The following is a 19,924-nucleotide window of genomic DNA, read 5'->3' as shown; positions in this document are numbered from 1 at the left end:
TTTCCAGAATTTAATTTCCAATAATTAAGGATGCATATAACACATGTATTATACAAGAGTATATAAGGCTTGTGTACATTGATCAATCGGAAGGGGTGCTAATTTGGATTGTTCACTAGCTAATATATTAGCAAAAACGCCATGGGCGTTTATTAGAGCGGGGCGCTTATTACATCAAATACAGTACATGCAGCATTCTGCATTGTTGGGGAACAGAACAAGAGACATGGGCTTCATTTGTTTTATCACAGAATGTTTGCAAGTAAACTACTCAGTGTGTTTTTGTTGAAACCATATTTAATGTAGCAAAGATAATTTTTGTTCACTCACAGACAAGTACATAATTTATGTATAATATTGACTGATTCCTTGTCAGAAGGAAATGAATTGTGGAAGGTGTCAAATGTCCAACTGGATACAAGAAAAAAAATATTTCTGACAGTTTTCAATGCATTAATAGATCCTTGTATCATCCAACACATGATCCTTGTATCATACAACACAGGATGTGCACAATGTAGGCAGTTTCCTATGTGTAGACCTGTAAACAGTAACGAGATGAAACTGAACTCTCCTTAGTTCTTGCAGGTTATGGTAAGCAAGTTGTTTGGCACTGATATCTGTTATTGAATGTACTTGGTGGACTCTGAACTATTCTATTTGTTTACACTTGTTACTTAGCACAAACAATCATTGTCAATAGTGTTGGCCTGTTAAGACAATTTGCTGCCATTCTGTTGCTACAGTTCATGATACCTTTGCATAGAGCGATCTTGTGAAGGGACTGGTCATTTATTATAGGGAAGGGGGTGGCTGGTGAGATTAAGGGTGGATTTGGGAGGGGGTATAAATATAATATTAATATGTTGGGGTGTGTGTGTGCAGAATATGAGACCAACCTCTTTCTTCTCCCCCACACCCCCTTGACCAGACCCTAAGTCTGCTGAAGGAGCCATATTTTAATACTTTAACACTATGTTAAAGTATGGCTGCTACATGTGGCTCAGATCTCCTGGGCCCCCATTGCCACAAAGGATGGACTGTCCAAAGGATATGTGAAGCTGTGGAAGTCTCAGCACTAAAATCGTTTTATGGAACAGAACACTACTCTTTGTGTTCCTACCTTGTCATATTACATGAAGTGAATATAGTAATAATAATTCTGAATAATAAGATTAATTTTTATTGATGATTCATGGATTTATGAATTGATGTAGTTTCAAAATTCAAACACGTCTCAGGAATGTAATCTGAAGAAAGCTGTGCTTGGAAAGTGGCTTGATTTTGATCCTGATGAAATATTTCAGTTGCCAAAGTACCTGCTACTGAGCAATTCACAATTTGTTCCTATGGGTCTGGATCCACCAAGTAGTTCCATGTTTTTCGTTTGTTTGTTGAAATGGAGTCAATAAACTATTTCCTGAATTGTTTGGTGTAACTCTTTCATTGTTATAGATCCATACAACCAGTACGTTTTATGATACTCACAGCGCCTGTGCAGGTGTGTTTGTAATCTGCTTGCTTGTTGGTACAACTATGGTGATATGGTTTCACGATTATGAACGAAACCTGGTATCACCCATTCCAAACAACAATCAAAACAGTGGAAGCATTTGACATCACGCCCTCAGAAGAAGGCAAGGACTGTCGCATCAGCTGGAAAGGCTATGGCCTCTGTGTTCTGAGTTGCCGAGGATGTGATTATGGTGGACTGTTTTTCTAAAGGCCAGACAATAAACGGAGCATATTATGCTGCACTTTTGAGGCAATTACGTGATGAAATTAAGTCTACCAGACATGGAAGCTGACAAAAGGTGTGCACAAATCAGGCATTGCCATGGCTACTTTCCACGAGTGTGACGTTGAACTCCTTCAGCACCGACCTTAATCTCCTGATCTGGCTCACTCAGACTTCCATCTGTTCACAAGCATGAAGAACGCTCTATTTCGGTTCAAATGGTGACGCCATAACAGCTGTGGAGCACTAGCTAAGAGAAGGATTTGTACCAAACTAGGATAACAGCCCTCCCAACATCGTTGGCTAAAGTGTATTAATGTAAAAGGGGATTACACTTGAAAATGTATCATTGTCATGTCTTCAGGTCAGCTTTTTCAATGTGGAGCTCGCCCGCCTCCTTGTTTAGTGATAGAGCGTTCGCCCGGAGAGCGGAAGGTCCGGGGTTCGATCCCCGCCGCGTTATACCAAAAGACGGTTATAAGATGGTACTTGTTACCCTGCCTGGCGCTCGGCATTAAGCGGCTAAAACAAGGGCTGTTCGGCTCGGAATCAGTATACTGTGTCTGAGTGGGGTATACATGTTAAACTGCGGCATGGTATCTCATTGGGCTAGCACTATAAATCGGAATCAGTCCGGACTAGTTCAAGCAGCTAAACACACACACGTTCATGCACGTCGCTATATAAGTGCAATAATCTTGGACGCGACGATAAACCCCATTTCACCTCACATATGTGGAGCTCAGAATATGTGGTTATCTGAATCATTTCTGGTGTTGCTGACGTGACAGGTCTTCCAGTATGGGGATCGTCCTGAAGGTTACCCACGCTTAAATACTGCTTCCCATCTTTTTTACGTTTGCATAGGAAGGGGCATCCTTCCCGTGTTATACTCACATCCTCATGGATGGCTTTGGTGCAACTACTTGAACACTGCACGTTCGTCAAGTTTGTCCATTTTCGAAAGGTCACAGACTCCTGCTTCAACTGACTCAGCGGAAAACAATTTGCTCAATTGACTCAAGCTTTAATGTAATGGGGGGTCCAAGGCGCACTATTCGCTGTGCAGAGTTGCGTCCCACGGGCACGCCAGAAACGTATGATTATGGGTTCGAATCCGGGTTCGCCCTGATTATGTTTCTAGGTTTGTCAGCACCATACCCGTGCTCGTGGGTTTCACTGAAGTGATAAACGTCTGAGGACTGCATCACTTCGTTCTGACGTGACCCGTAATGGGATGTCCTCAGATCTTTGTTTAGCGGTAGCGAAAACTAAGATCTGATTTTAATGAGATTGTTCTGACGGTCAAACTGGAAAATTTTGTGTAAGCATGGGAGATAACTCTTGCAAGCTTGTATTTGGGGGATGAGAAAATGAATGCTCTAAAATCTGAAGTTGAAACACACATCCGTACCACTTCGGAGTGGCGTGCAACAACGAATCCAGTTGCTAGGTGCTTTGATTTCAGTTCATCGTAGCACGAGGTCCCGTGTACAGCGCACGGGCCACAAATCAGGCCATGTTGACCAACTTTGGTCACCGAGAGTTGTGGACAGTGACCAGGTTCAAGCAAGCTTTATTCCTGGGAGCTTCTGGGGCTTGGGTCAGCCCCACTCCGAAACACGTTACATGTGGTGTCGCCTTAGGCAAGAGTTTTATTCCAAATATGTTTCTTCGCCCAGCAGTTAATGGGTACCCGGTAGAATGAGATGTTAATGTGACCGTTAACCTTACAGCGACACGTGGCAGCTTGGGTATACTCCCCAGGGTGGCACGGGAGGCCCAGTCGTCTAAGGCGCCGCAATTCGCTGTGCAAACCTATGATTGTGGGTTCGAATCCCGGTTCGCCCCGATTATGTTTCTAGGTTTGTCAGCGCCATACCCGTGCTCGTGGGTTTCACCGAAGTGGTAAGTGAGTGAGTGAGTTAAAATTTTAAGTCACACCGGCAATATTTCAGCCATATCGTGACTATCCGAAGTGGTAAAGTAAACGTCTGAGATCTGCATTACTTCGGGCTTTCCTCCCACATTAAGCTGACACGCCGTGATATAACTGGGATACTGTTAAAAGCGGCGTTAAACATAACTCACTCACTTGTACTCCCCAGGGAGCTGAATGAGATTAGAGCGCACACTGATCCGCTGACTGGGATAATAATGCAGTCTGTGGACATTCTTTATGGTGTGGATTTGGCGCATTACAAATATACACATTTATTATTAATCGATCTGCATAGGCGGCTACAGTTTCCCAAACGGAATTAATTCATATCTATTTATTAAAACGTGACGCAGCGCAAACGCTACCACAAACCAGTTTGGGTAGGAGGGGCTTTTACCCCTTTACCCAATCTTTAAACATGCAGGGATATCGGGCGGAAATGGTCCTAAGGACCCCATGCTTGTAAAAGCCGATAAGTTGGCGATCGGTGTCCAGATATGATTATTTCCGGGCCGCATTCATATAGCTGGAACGTTGCTGAGTGCGGCGTTAAACAATTGAGAAACAAAGAACTGAATGTTGCTGATCTCCGCGATAAAACAGCATTCTCTCATTCGTAAACCATGCGGCAATGTAAGATATATCTTGGATATGATATACGACATTTTGGATAGCATGATCACTGGCCCGTGTCGGATGTTTTTAACTCTAGATTGAAATACTTTTCTGTTGTAGACATTCAAAAAGATTCGAACGTGTAGACGAAACATTGTTTTATGAGAATAATAAAAAACATTTAGGTCTAAAATATTCATGCAAGTTTGACCTCGTTCGTTCAACCAGAACCAGCAGGTTTGCAAGCACGTATTGAAGTGTCTGTTTTTCCCCGGCTCACTCCATGGTGCCGATAAACAGTTCAATTCGCAGGGTACTGAATGTTAGGTTATGTCCCATTTATGCCATTTTAGTGACTATATATTGCATATTAAATAGCATAATAAAAAGTCTGGTCCAGTAATTTTCTTGGAAGGTCATCCTGGAATTACAAAACATTCTGTGTTTGGAGGAGCCGTCGAATTATCGTAGGTATATCTACTGGGGCGTAAGGACGCCAGAGGTATGCTATTTGTTGTAGTTTTGCAGCCTGTTCACAATGGTACACAATGCCCGTGAAGATCCGGGGTAGAATAGGTCTTCAGCAACCCATGCTTGCCGTAAAAGGCGACTATGCTTGTCGTGAGAGACGACTAACTGGATCGGGTGGTCAGACTCGCTGACTTGGTTGATGCATGTCATCGTATACTAATTGCGTGGATCGATGCTCATGATGTCAAACACTGGATTGTCTGGTCCATAGTCAATTATTTACAAACCGCCATCTAATGGGTGAAATATTGCCTATTACGGCGTTAAACAACAAATGGGCTTCACACATTGTACCCATGTAGGGAATCGAGCCCGGGTGTTCGGCGTGACGAGCGTGAACCACTAGACTACCACCCCCCCCCCCCCCCCCCCCACCACCACCACACACACACACACGTGTCATCGAACCCGACGGCGCGGATGTCACATGTGTCACTGGATTGTCTGGTCCCGATTGTTTACAGGCCACCGTCAGATAGTTGGAATATTGCTGATCGCGACCGTAACCTACAAGCATCAAGGATATAACGAATGCCTTTACGGCCAAAAATTCGGCTTAACGAAATAAATATAATTCACCCCGAGTGATATATGCTAACATACAATGATATGTAATCAGCCAAGACACCGAGCCTGACAAACCAGCCCACTTTACTCGTCTCTCACGACTTGGAATAGAGTGCTGGGGACGTTTTTAACCCCACGAGGTAACACCTATGTGAAACCAATGTGAAACCAATGTGAAACCAATGTCTAATCATGTGAAATCTTGATGCTGATTTTTTCCTAAATGAGGCAAATCTGGGATCTAAGCCGTCAAACAACTGTTTAATGCAGCTAAGGGTAGATGGGGTAGTCTTGTAGTTAAAGTGGTCGCTCGTCAGGCACGACGTAGGTCCGGGTTCGATTCCAAATATGGGTATAGTGTGCTCATTTTGGGGTCTCACGCCGTGACATTGCTGTAAACGTGTAAAAGCGGCGAAAATCCCACTCGATCACTCATGGCTGGGGGCAGTGAGGTAGCCTAGAGGTTAAAGCGTTCGCTTGTCACGCCAAAGGCCCGGGTTCGATTCCCAACAAGGGTACAATGTGTGAAGCCCAGTGATATTGCTGGATTATTGCTAAAAGCGACGTAAAACTTCACGCACTCACTCACATGCCCACCCATTCACCCATCCACTCACTCGCCCACTCACTCACTCATTCACTTACTCACTCGCCCAATCACTCACTCGCCCAGTCACTCACTCACACGCCCACCCATTCACCCATCCACTCACTCACTCGCCAACTCACTCACTCACTCACTCACTCACTCACTCACTCACTCACACACCCATTCACCCACTCACTCGCCCATTCATTCACTCACTCACTCACTCACAGGCCCACCCATTCATCCATCCACTCACTCACTCGCCCACTCACTCTCACTCACTCGCGCACTCACTCACTCGCCCACTCATTCACTCACTCGCCCACTCTCTCACTCACTCACTCCAGCGTCGATGAAGAAGAAGATGGAACTGAACCTGCCGTTGTCCACACATTCAGTAAGAACGCAGAAGAACCTACCGACCAGATGACTCTTTACCTGAAGTGTACACGTGTGACCGAGGATAAACATTTTAAAGCAATGTCTATCCTTAAATTGTTTCACCCCCAGAAACCAGTGGCATTAAGCGCAAACAAAGATCGTTCGCTGTCATTTTCCGTAGAAAATAAAATTGATTTGAAAATACCAAAACCATGCGTCACTCACTCAGCTGTTGTTGATTTCTGATTGGTGCATGTGATTGCTGCTGTGCAATATGTAATTACACTGTGCATTATTTATCACAGCTGTCATTGATCATTGCCAGCGAACTACATTTCTATTTGTCATCACCTACACGTGCTGCGATCTTGATGTCGCATTGCTATCCATCTATGATACCGTTATTTGATCTGTCTGTATTTCCATACCTCGCTGTGTCGAATGTCCGGATATCTCGGAGTAAACGGCAATCTCGGCTTAACAAAGCGGAAGCGAGAACGTAGATCTGATTATAATGAGATTGGGACAACGGAGTTCGACTTGTATATTAAAATGCTCTTTAAAGCACTGCGCGGTGCTTTTGTCATCATCCATCTTCCCGAGGCAAGACAGTTAACTGACTATATAAGTTCAGTTTCCACCCTTGCCGAACTAGGCTGGTATTATGGAGTTACATTTTGTCTGGACTAACGAGTCTATGCATAGTCCAATCAAAATCGCGCAAATAAATCGAAATCCGGTCAGTAAACTGTGGTGCAGATTTCGGTCGACTGCAGGATTTGCAAAGCATGTGCACTGCCAACTCGTTGTCAACAGATATTTTCCAAGTCTTTTCATGTTTTTGATCAAGGTGCTCATGTGATTTGATGCACTTCGCGATGTAAGACCCGTTTTATCACAATATAGGTCTTGATTATCGATCAGATCGTCTTGACTGGGTGCCGCTATTTTGTTTGAAACAAATGCAAGTGATACGAGAGGTTGAATCTGATTGGTCCATAGGAGAGGCTTAGAAGGGACATAACTCGTAAAAACCACTGGATACGATCGAGACCAGGAATTCCAGCCTAGTTCGGCAAGGGTGGAAACTGGACTTTTAAAGTCAGTTAACTCCCTTGCCTCGGGAAGATAGTCAACATCCCAATCAACTGAATGATAACATTCCGAAAACAGCGTGAATTATGTATGTTTTCAAAGTAATACATTCCCGTTTAGGCCTATGGACCCCAATTCGGCATAATCCTTTGCCACGTGCAATGTACATCTCCAGATATCAAACCTCTCAAAATATTGACGCCACCTTTAAGGGTTCTCTTATTCTAAATTTGGGTAACTTTAACTGATTTGACAAATCAAATTCCGACACTGAGAGGGCAAATTCTGTTGATCTCCACACAGTCGAGTTTCCCCAGAAATAACCCACAGACCAGTACCCAAAAAGAAAGACTAATACACTGTTTTAAGAATGCGATCCACGTAAAAATTCGTAATCAATAAATTTCTGTTGAAATGGCCCGTTAGCTCATGGCAAACCCATTCCATCAGAACGTCTTGAAGACCCACGGTGTCAGAAGCAACCGTTTTTTACTTATTGGTCCCATTCCATCGCTGTAAGGTTTCTTCCATGTTGAAACCAGACAAGTAATCTGGCTTAAATGGCCGTCTCTATTTCAGCATCTCGCGATGGACATATTTTGTGCGTTATCTGGTTAAGTGAAAGGAGATCTTGCTTTGTGGTCTTCAGATATAAATACACCAGACATCAACGTTTTCTGGCAACAAAGGCACTTTTCCGCCTTATAAATAGCGTTAAATCGGTATATATGGTGAAACCATATGTTTGGCATCAACGGGAAGAAAGAGTCACTTACGGTATGATAATATTTTAAGCATCAAATCCGTTCACTTGCCAACACGAATGCTCTTAAAGGGAGCTAATTTTACGAAATTGGGTATCCTTTAGTTTGTGAATATAATAACCAGACATATACATATGGCTTCCATTATACACATCGCCCGTTACAGTGTGGGAGATATACTACTGCGTAGAATAAAACAGTATTACGATACTATTGCATTAATAGAAAAACTATTGCCATTTAATTATCGGAAGTGTACCTTTAGGAGAAAAAAGGGGTACCGCGGTATGCTGTTCGCTGTAGTTTTACAGTCAGTTCACAATGGCACACCAAACCGAGATTCTTTGAGGATCTATTTTTGCGCAGTTAATATTTTGGTTTCAAGTTTGTGTCAAACGTTGCCTTTAGGTACAAAAGCGAGGTCAGTCAGTAACAGTATTATAGATTCCATAGCCATACGAAGTTAAGCACACAACCCGTGCATGCAATGCCACTTTGAAATTTATTTCGGTGACAGTGGTCACTAACAATTGTGACAAATTATGTACGGTGTAGGATTGACGAAACATGTACATGTATCGTATAAGGAAATGCAGCAATCAGTAGAAGCAATGAAGCATCAACAACATGCATGGCTCCTTCAGGGAGCTAATTTTACGAGGTAAGGTGAGGTGAAATGGGGTTTAACGTCGCGTCCAAGATTATTGCACTTATATAGTGACGTGCATGCACGTGTTTGTGTGTGGCTGCTTGTGCTAGTCCGGACTGATGCCGATTTATAGTGCTAGCCCACTGAGATACCATGCCGCAGTTTAACATGAATACCCCACTCAGACACAGTATACTGACTCCGAGCCGACCAGTCCTTGCTTTAGCCCCTTATTTGCCGAGCGCCAGACAGGGTAACAACAAGCACCATCTTTTAACGTCTGTTGGTATGACGCGACCGGGGATCGAACCCCAGACCTTCCGCTTTCCGGGCGGACGCTCTACCACTAGAACACGGAGGCGGTCTAATTTTACGAATGTGTATCCTTTATTTGTTGAATACAATAACCAGACACGATATGGCTTTCAGTATATACACTGCACTGTGGAAACTATACTATTGCGATGACTAAAACATGATTGACTATACTATTATGATGAATAAAACATTGACTTTCGTTTGAAATGAATAAAACATTTTTTGTCATACCATTACGATGAATAAAGCAAAATAAAGATACTACTACAACGAATAAAACCTATTTTGGTGAACGAAATGCCATTGTCATATCATTGCGATGTATAAAACAGTATTGACGTACTATTGCAATAAATTCACTACTATTGCTATACTTGTGCAATGCATATGGCACAACTGTCATACCATTGCGATGAATAAAACATGATTGACTATACTATTGCAATGAATGAAACACTATTGCCATTTTATTGTCATGAATAAAACATTATTGTTATGTTTGTTATTTCGATGATAAAAAAATATAATATAATAAAATAAGCTATTGCCATACTATTACGGCGAACAAAATACTATTGCTATACTATTGTGATATATGAAATGCTATTGCCATATTGTTGTGGTGCATAAAACGACTTTCATATTGTTATAGTGAAAACCATTTCAATACGTTTCTTTAAAACTTCATTTATCTAAAATATCTAATTGTTTCAAAATGTTTTCAAGATGTACCGAAATTCTATCTCCCTTGTCTGTTTAAATTATTGTATATATAGCAAACATTCGGCGTATCTCCTCTAATCATCAGCCCCTTCCCTGTAGGACCCTTATTCCCCAGCGCTATCTATAAACGTCAATTAAGACCTTCTCACGTCGCCGGATCGTCCTTGACCTTGCCCCGCGTCATACCTCTGTCTACAAAACCTGACCCGACGTTCTCGACACTCGATCAGACGTATCCCCCCAAGCGCTTACCATGTGAGACTTCAGCAAGGCTGTACCGAAGGAGTTAGTCTCCATTCTGGAACCGCTTCTTCCGTCCCGGGTTTGGGACTTCTCCCTTCAGACAAGTTACAGCTCTAAGACCTCCACCCTCTCCATCCCTTTTGGAGAACATTGGACAACTTTGACGAACGCATCGCTATCGCCACCCCAAATAGGACTCTCTTTTGTAGTCTTAAACTTATTTATCATTTTTTTGGTTCGCACTTTTCTTATTTTGAATAAAGCTAAAAGCGACGTAAAACCATACTCTCTCATTCTCACTTTCCAAACAATCGGGGGCGGTCGGGTAGCCTAGTGGTTAAAGCGTTCGCTCGTCACGCCGAAGACCCGGGTTCGATTCCCGACATGGGTACAATGTGTGAAGCCCATTTCTGGTGTCCCCCGCCGTGATATTGCTGGAATATTGCTAAAAGCGGCGTAAAACCATACTCACTCACTCCAAACAATCGAAACTCCTTCATAGGATATCAACTATTATCATTTCAACCTAATGGACAATTACAATGTATCGATGATCAGATTACCGTTACACCACTAGTTACTGAGTGAATATATCGGCACGTGCTGAGACTTTTGATAATTAGGTTGTTGTAAATCCAAAGTATTTAAAATGCCCTCTCTTACCCTGTCTGGAGAAGGTAACAGTTTTCAAAACGTTAGGAACGGCCATTTGGGGCTCAGACGGCAGAACCCGAAACTATTAAATACAAAATCGAATTCCGATCATAATAGATCTCACCTAGGCGTTACTTCTCCGAAACTGTTTGAACACAGCATCAGGGCCGTATTCCACAAACCTATCTCAGCGCTACCAGGGGCGGAACCAGCATTTTTAAAAGGGAGGGGTCCAAAATATTAAAATCTTCTCTCAGTCAATTCTACTGCCTACAACATACTATTTGGTGGGCTGTATGGCAGTTAAGATCGCATTTACGTAAAGGGGTGTGGGGTGTTATAGGGAGGGGAGGGGAAGTCGTGAATTTTTTTTTACTTAAAATGGACGGGGGAGGGGGGACAGAAAAATATGATATATAGTCCTAAGCACAATCTTCCCCATCTTCCCGAGGCAAGGGAGTTAACTGACTTTAAAAGTCCAGTTTCCACCCTTGCCGAACTAGGCTGAAATTCCTGGGCTCGATCGTAGCGCCACCAGTGGCTATTACGACTTATGTCCCTTCTAAGCCTCTCCTATGGACCAATCAGATTCCACCTCTCGTATCACTTGCATTTGCTTCAAACAAAATGGCGGTGCCCAGTCAAGACGATGTGATCGATAATCAAGATCTATATTGTGATAAAACGGGTCTTACGTCGCGAAATGCATCAAATCACGTGAGCACCTTGATTAAAAACATGAAAGGATTTGGAAAATATCTGCTGACAACGAATTGGCGTTGCACATGCTTTGCAAACCCTGCAATCGATCGAAATCTGCACGACAGTTTACTAACCGGATTTTGATTTCGGTGCGCGATTTTGATTGGACTATGCATAGACTCGTTAGTCCAGCCAAAACGTAACGCCATAATACCAGCCTAGTTCGGCAAGGGTGGAAACTGGACTTTTATAGTCAGTTAACTCCCTTGCCTCGGGAAGATGAATCTTCCCCTTCCCCTCCCCACCCCACCCAATAATAAATAGAGAATCTCACGGAGTGTCTTTTGATATAGCTATATTGTGATATTAGAGACGGGGCCCAGCTTATTGTGATATTGGAGAATGGTCTGCAACGCATTGTGGTGCAATTTCATTACAGCGATATCTACAATACCCAAGCGATATCTCCTGTGGGAGCCAGTTTTTAGATGATAAATGACCATTCCCTTTAGCGTGGTTGCAGGTGCCGTCTATTTTGTTGCTGTTCATGTGATGCCCCAGGCGTGGCACATGAGCTCGCAACAGCGTATTAATTCTCAATAAGTTAGACGTAGCGAGTGCACTATTCACTGCAGAAGAGTTCATGTATGTGTGGTGTCTGCATTCGACCTTTAAACACAGATCTGGAAAGAAATAGGTGAAGGCAAAATGAAAAGGCTACATTGGGCAACATTGGGTTGTTAATACTATTAGGGTTTGAGTTTGTTCATGCGTATTTGTACGCAGGCAATTGGCTAATGGCCACTTGTTTATTTTGACCGGATAAACATCTTATCTGGAGCTCATACGGTAGCCCGTTTTACTTTGTGATTGATTGTTGAAAATCTTGAGATTCGCATGTTATTCTAAGATAAAGAAACGATACGTCACATTCACACACTCGACATCACCCCATCTTTATTTCAAATAAATCATGATAAAAAAATCCAAGGCTGTTCCGATATTCTCGCGAGATCTCGGCGATAGAATTCACTGCGCGCCTGACGTTGTGCCATCACGTGCAAATTCCGCCCAGAAGCAGTCCGCTATTGTTAGATTAAGATATGATAATATTCGTCATAAAATGATTTTCTCACTCAAATCAGTGGGGACATTTCTTCGGGAGATGGTAAATTCTTAAATTAGACAATGATTAAGTACAAATTAGGGTTAATTGAACGTCGGGTCGTATGAACGTGAGGTTCAAGCAGTGTCTGCTGTAAATACTCATACATATTCAGGGCTGGTAATGAAAACAGTAGTTTTCCGTGAGGAGGCATACATATAATTTGTATTACGATTTGAAGAAAATTGGTAAGTCCGAGCGTGCCTGAACATTCTGCTACAAGCTTTGCGTTCATGGCCATATGTGCAAGCGGAGTTCTCGCTTCTATCGATTGTGACAATATCCTTTCACGTGATGTAAACCATAGGGCTAGCAAATAGAATTAGACGAGAAAAAAAACGGTGGATATAAAAGAATTCAGTCTGTGTCGTGACTCACTGCTGGTTGTTGAATATTTGAAGGAAATCACATGATTCTGTCTCGAGACAGGAAAAATATTGCTGATTCAGCGTTAAGCAATAATCACTCACTCGGATGGCAAAACAAATGATGACTGATATGCAACGCCCCATAAGCTGTGTATTTGTTCAGCCTTGGGTCGGGACAGAACCACATGATCTCTTCAAATATTCGAGCTTGACTTGCGTGTCATCGAAAGATGTAATATCAGCCACCAGTTTGTGTGGTCCAGACTCGATTATTTACACGCTGGATATAGCTGGAACATTTCTGCGGCGTAAAACAGCAAATAAATGTGTTATTTAATTGCAAGGAAATACATACCCTTAACACAATAACAGCTGTATTTGTGACACCGCTAAATCAGGAACAAGGGTGGACTAGTAGGTGGACAGAAGTTTGCTGTGCAGAGTTACATCCCTTAGCTGTACCGGTACCAGGATACAGTGGGTTCCAATCACAGACACGACCTGATTATGATCCTTGGTTTCTCTACCCCATCTCCGAGCTCTTGAGTTTCACGATAATGATGAATGTCAACCACCCGTGTCACTTTGCCCACGTTCCTGTGCTAAATATGACTGGACTATCGCACATATCGATAGTCCGATCAGAGAACGTTTCACGACATCAACCTCCACGACTGGTACACCTTCAAGTCATGTCAGGGCACATCCTCGATTATCCAGGGAAGTTTATGACAATTCTATTCCAATGAATGGCCTGGACCTATTAGCTGCCCACACGCCTTTTTATTAAAGTCTTGTTTCCATCCTTGCCACAACAAGCCCACTTTCCTGTGCTAAATGTGACTGGACAATCGCACGTATCGATAGTCCAATCACAGAACGTTTCACGAAATCAACCACCGCGACCGGTACACCTTCGTAAGAGAGTGCTATTGAAATCGCGAATGTTTTTGTTGTGTGATCGACTAAGCCGTCGCCTATGGTAGTCGCCATCTTTGTGAAGCTATAGGAGATAAGAACAGCGATCTGATTGGATATCGTGTTTTCATAACAAGGGGCACAACTCGTTATCTACGCGAGATGGCGCCAGGGTCGAGCCAAGGAAAATGGCCTTGGTGTGGCAAGGGTAGAAACTAGGCTTTGATATAGGCTAGTGGACGCGTTTGCCTCGGGAAGATGGCATGGACGGCGGTATATAAATGACATAATCTTGAACGCGACGTTAAACCCCATTTCACATCACCGCAACTAAATTTAAGTCTGTATATGAACAGCTGTAGTCCGTTCAGTTGACAGTAACAAGGTTTCATCATCCCGTTTAATCACGTTAACAAAACTCCACCTAAAGTATTAATAGGCCACACGACGCATTGATCGCCCCCTACCAATCAATGCCTGCGTTTCATATTTCCCAACCTGTAATCAGTCTTAGGTGATGGGGGTGATGATGGTGATGGATGAACATCTTCTACAATGACAGCTGCAACCTCTGTGGTCCACGACAATGGAGAGCCGGGCGTGATACTTGAGCCTTGTTCAGCCTCCTCTCAAACCAGATTACTGTCGTCCATCTTGAGGTAACGATGTTTGGTCGGCGCGCCACCATCTGACGCCTGTAAATCTTCTGCAGTGTAAGCCTCGTATTCGACTGAGAGGGATGTTTGTTGCAAGTGAATTATTGTCATTATCAGAATTTTTCTCAGCGAAATGAATGTCAGTCATACATGTAATATTCTGTCACTGTCAGGTGTAATTGTTAAGTTGGCGAAAACAAGCAATGTTCACAATCTCAAGTCATGTCAGGGCACATCCTCGATTATCCAGGGAAGTTTATGACCATTCCATTCCAATGAATGGCCTGGACCTATTGGCTGCCATAGCTCTGTTTAGGAAGTGACGTCACAATATCAATCTCTCTTATCAGTAACTGCGGCTATGGATGGCTATTTGTAGCATATATCGAATCGGGCTCAAGACGAGGCTACGAAAACGAATAGGTCCAGGGAATGCTTGGATAATCGAGGATGGTAAGATAATTTTTTTTATACTTTTTCATTGAGGATAGGAAGGAATCACAGAAGGGACATTATCGCGTTGCCGAATATTCGTATCCTAGAATGGACATTTTCGCCCTTACAAAAACAAGCAAAAAGTGTCAAAATTTAGAAAAGCGCGACAATGCGTCAACGCGACATTTTGGCCATTTGCCGCATTGTCGCGCTTTGGTTAATTATGACACTTTTTTCTTGTTTTTGTAAGGGCGACAATGTCCATTCTAGGATTCGGTAGATAGGAATATTGATTTAAAATATTAATACAAATAAAACCACAAGAGGTCATATTGTCCAGCATTTGTGGCGCACCTTTTAGAAATATTTCCTCAACTTGACGGAGGCACCCATGATGCATTCACACAGGACACCCTTATGAGGATTCCGACCTGTGTCTCACTAGGCAACCCATCCGCTTCTTGTCATGACCGGAGCGGTGAGGTTGCCTAGTGGTTACAGACACAGGTTCGAACCCTCGAGTCTGTTGATATTCAATGTGGCACCATTGCTCATGACCCCGTACAACATGTCTTGTTTCATTGGTTCGAATTCAGAATCGCCCCGAGTATGTTTCTAGGTTTGTCAGCACCCTACCCGTGCCATTCGTGACCAACTCGTGTTATTCCGGGACAAGCCGAATAGCAGGTTACGGAAAGGGGCGAGTGGTGACGAATGTACCCGTGCTCGTGGGTTTCACCGAAGTGGTAAACGTCTGAGACCTGCATCACTTCGGGCTTTCCTTCCACATTAAGCTGTCAAGCCGTGATGTAGCTGGAATACTGTTCAAAGCGGGGTTAAACCCAACTCGTTCATTTGCTCCATTACCAAGAGAACATAAGCATGCTACATGTATGTGTACCTATTGATGTATTTCTAAAACTACGTTCTAATAATGGTTAAACAATGGTCGTAATTTTAGGATGAGGTGAGGTGAGGTGAAATGGGGTTTAACGTCACGTCCAAGATTATTACACTTATATAGCGATGTGCATGCACGTGTATGTGTGTGTGTGGCTGCTTGTACTTGTCCGGACTGATGCCGATTTATAGTGCTAGCTCACTGAAATACCATGCCGCAGTTTTACATGAATACCACACTCAGACACAGTATACTGACTCCGAGCCGACCAGTCCTTGCTTTAGCCCCTTAATGCCGAGCGCCAGACAGGGTAACAACGAGTACCATCTTTTAACGTCTTTTGGTATGACGCAGGCGGGGATCGACCCCCGGACCTTCCGCTCTCCGGGCGGACACTCTACCACTAGACCACGGAGGCGGTCTAATTTTAGGATGACTCCATCCACTTTGAATGTCATATCTGATATTTCGAAGGAAGAGTGGTGAATGTGGTTTCACGCCGCTTTGAACAGTAATTAACGGCGTGATAGTTTGATAGTTATGTGTCAGTAAATGTGGGGCGGTCAGGTTGGTCAGAAGCCCATTTCTGGTGTCCCCCGCGGTGATATTGCTGGAATATTGCTAAAAGTGGAATAAAACCAAACTCACTCACTTCAGTAGATGTGAGTGAGTGTGTCGGGTTTAGCACTGCTTTGAACATTAGTCCAGTTATTTCGCGGCGTGTCAGCTTTATGTGGAAGGGAAGCCCGAAATGATGCATTTACTACATTGATGAATCCACGAACATGGGTATGGTGCTGACAAACTAAGAAACATAAACATGTCGAACCGGGATTCGAACAACAATCAGGTTTCTGGCACGCCTTAGACGCGCAACTCTTCATCAAAATATAATACACTAAGACTAATCTCCACCCTTCCTCCTGTAAAAAGCGACCAGTCCCTTAAGGAGAATATCGCAGGTCTATATGGTTTAGGACGTTATTGGTAATATTCATAATTTGCTTTCCATCCCACGTTATCAAGTGCCACAATCGATGGCAATGTATCCCCAGGAATGGTAAGTTAGTTCACTAAACTCAGAAAATAGCTCAAAATGACGCTCTCGAAACACTTCCCTGTAGGTCAAACCCACGCAGTGTGGTAAAACTGTGCTCCCTGGTCCCCTACAAGGCCCTACACAGAGAAATGCTCTGTGTTGATGCGGATGTTGCCACAGGCGTCGATGCTGACTGGTGCAGATTGAAATGTCACGAACGCCGCGTGAAATATATTTCCTACTTAGACATAAGTTATATGGTTGAAGCCTTGAACTGTGGCTTTCTATAGCGTCGAGAAAGGTAAACAGCTCCCCCTACCCCAGTCTCGTAATTCCTACCCCTTCTCCTCTTCTTCTCCTCTTTCTTACTCCAACCCCCATCCCCCATGCCCCCATTACTCCTACCCTCATCCCAATCTCCTACTACCCCCATCCCGTAACTCCTACCCCTTCCCAACATGTCCCCATCCCACCCTACCGTCATCAACAACCTACCTCCAATCCCGATCGACCTAACCCCACCTCCTACCCCAACCCCTGCCTCCTACCCACATCCCCTACTTCCCCAACATCGGCCCCTATCCATAGCTCAATACACACACACACACACACACACACACACACACACACACACACACACACACACACACAGAGAGAGTAAGATACGTTTATAACGAACACGCTTGTAACGAACTGACGGTCCCGGCCATTTGCTGTTTAGATGTTGTATATATGCTTATAACGAACTACAGTTATAACGAACTAAAATAAGTGGTCCATTTGAGTTCGTTATAACCGTAGTATATATATTTGAGTTCGTTATAACCGTAGTAGATCTATTGTAACAAAAAATCCTGTTCTAGCAAGGTTAACAGGTACTTCAAAGATCACTTTTACAGACTTTTATGACAGGGGGATAACTCCAAGCCGTCACACTTATTTCAACCATGGTACCAGCATCATGTTGTGTGTTGTAAGGATGACATATCTTAATGCAGTGTTTTTCCAAGTAAATTCCAGTAAATTCCAACTTGAGTCACGTCAGTCATGTTTACAGTCGCCATCTTGGATTTTCTGACGTCACGGCTGCGTATCACGTGACCTTAGGTCACCTATAAATAGACATGTCAAGGTTAACTTCGGAGAGGCAATTTTGACTTTGACAAGCAAGGTTGGGTTCCAGGGTTACGTCACAGCTAAATTATATTGTTCGCATTCTAAGAGATTTTTATTGTATAGCTTTTAATCTAAATGGCTAATATTAGTATTTGGTCTGCTCTCTAAGAATGTAATCGCGGATTAGTGATTATTTACATTTGGGGACTTCCGGATGACGTCTGACAGTTCCGAGATTCCGACAGCTATTTCATTACGATGGAATATTCCAAGATCGTAATTATTCAAGCATACACGTTACAGTTACAGTTACAGTTATCACAAGTCGCAAGTGATTTGTCGTCCGTATAAAATATTACAGTTTACAGTCTGTATTTAGATGTTTTGACAGTCGTCGATTGCCATCGCGATCCGGGGGATCCGAGGTCATTCCGACCGGATTGTTTACATTATCAAGTTGGGTGATGATGCCATCAAAGTCAATGGTTTTTATCTACAGACGTTTACAGGGATCGTTCTAGAATCGCTCCTATATATTTATTTCCAAGCTTTAATTAGGATTTGACTTCATGCTGACTTCAATCGCATTTTGACAGCTCTGGGAGGTGTGGCCTCATTGTTATTCATTCTGGGTCACATGACTTCCGGAATGTATTGTTTACATTACATGGATCCAGTTCCGGTTGCAGCCAAGTTCGTACACTTTCCAGTTTCAAAGTTTATTGTACAGTTTAATTGTTTTAACAGTTCAGATATATCAATCGTGGGAGGGATACAGACAAGTCCCCCGGATTCTAGAGCCACGATGTGACAGACAATGCCGAGCGACTGATGTTTCCAGTACAGTTCAAAGCCGGTATCACGTCTCGCGATCTCGAGGCCATGTACACGATTTTTAAGTTCATCGAATAATTAATAAACTTGTTAGTGAACTTTACCTACTCGTTGTGTGATCCTTCTGCATCTGTCTAGTTTTGACATTCGTAACTTTGTAGATCCTTGTGATATATATATATATATATATATATATACAAAAATGAGGTAAATGTTCACTCGGTGTACATGTAATATATAATAAAATAATAAAGTCCACGTTAGTCCATCATCTTCTTTATATCTTATTTATATTCTTTATAACTGATATAAAGAAGATGATGGACTAACGTGGACTTTATTATTTTATTATATATATATATATATATATATATATATATATATATAAAAGACAGGGCGATATAAATTAATAATGTATAATTTTTGTATATATATATATATAGTTTTTCCAAGTTACGAAAATAGCTGCAGGAAAATAATAATGATTGCCCATGGGGTTTCCGCGTACACCCGCCTCCCCTCCAGCGCCCATGCAAGTCGTTAGAGAAGACTCATGAAAGCCGACTCATCCACTCGTCTGCCATGTCCAAACTGGATTATTGACAGACCGCCTTGATATTGGTGAACTATTGCGGAGCAACACGACCTTCTGGCAGTGGGCGGACTTCATTGTGTGTCACATAGCTTCCGACATGGTGTGACAGTACCTCTGGGCATGCTGCAAGGATGCGGGTGACTCGGTCGTGTAAGGCGCTACAGTTCGCTTATGAGTTGTTTCCCTTTGGCGTGTCAGGATCTAATGATCGGTGGTTCAAATTCTAGATTCGCCCTTATTATAGGCTTGGCAACCCGTGCCCGGGTGATTCACCAAAATGATCAACTTCTAAAAACAAGCTTCCTCTCACACTAAGCTTGTACGATATAACTGTGATATAACTGGAATATAAAGCAAATTCACTCACTCACAAAGCTGCACACGCC

General features: G+C 43.0%; 1 protein-coding gene across 1 annotated transcript in view; it reads left to right on the top strand.

The window, feature by feature from the left end:
* The window catches only part of LOC124113140 (protein BANP-like), a 31,730-nt gene extending 16,173 nt beyond the window's left edge, over window positions 1-15,557 (top strand). Inside the window, exons 12-14 of the transcript XR_007221751.1 lie at window positions 6,593-6,597; window positions 7,789-7,792; window positions 15,546-15,557. The gene's annotated coding sequence lies outside the window, so the exon portion shown is untranslated. The remainder of the gene's footprint in view (window positions 1-6,592; window positions 6,598-7,788; window positions 7,793-15,545) is intronic.
* The last annotated feature ends 4,367 nt before the right edge of the window (window positions 15,558-19,924 follow it).

The sequence above is a fragment of the Haliotis rufescens genome, unplaced genomic scaffold (assembly GCF_023055435.1).
Source record: "Haliotis rufescens isolate VD_foot unplaced genomic scaffold, xgHalRufe1.0.p SCAF_17, whole genome shotgun sequence".
Classification (NCBI taxonomy): domain Eukaryota; kingdom Metazoa; phylum Mollusca; class Gastropoda; order Lepetellida; family Haliotidae; genus Haliotis; species Haliotis rufescens.
This window is presented reverse-complemented; position numbering and strand designations above follow the sequence as displayed.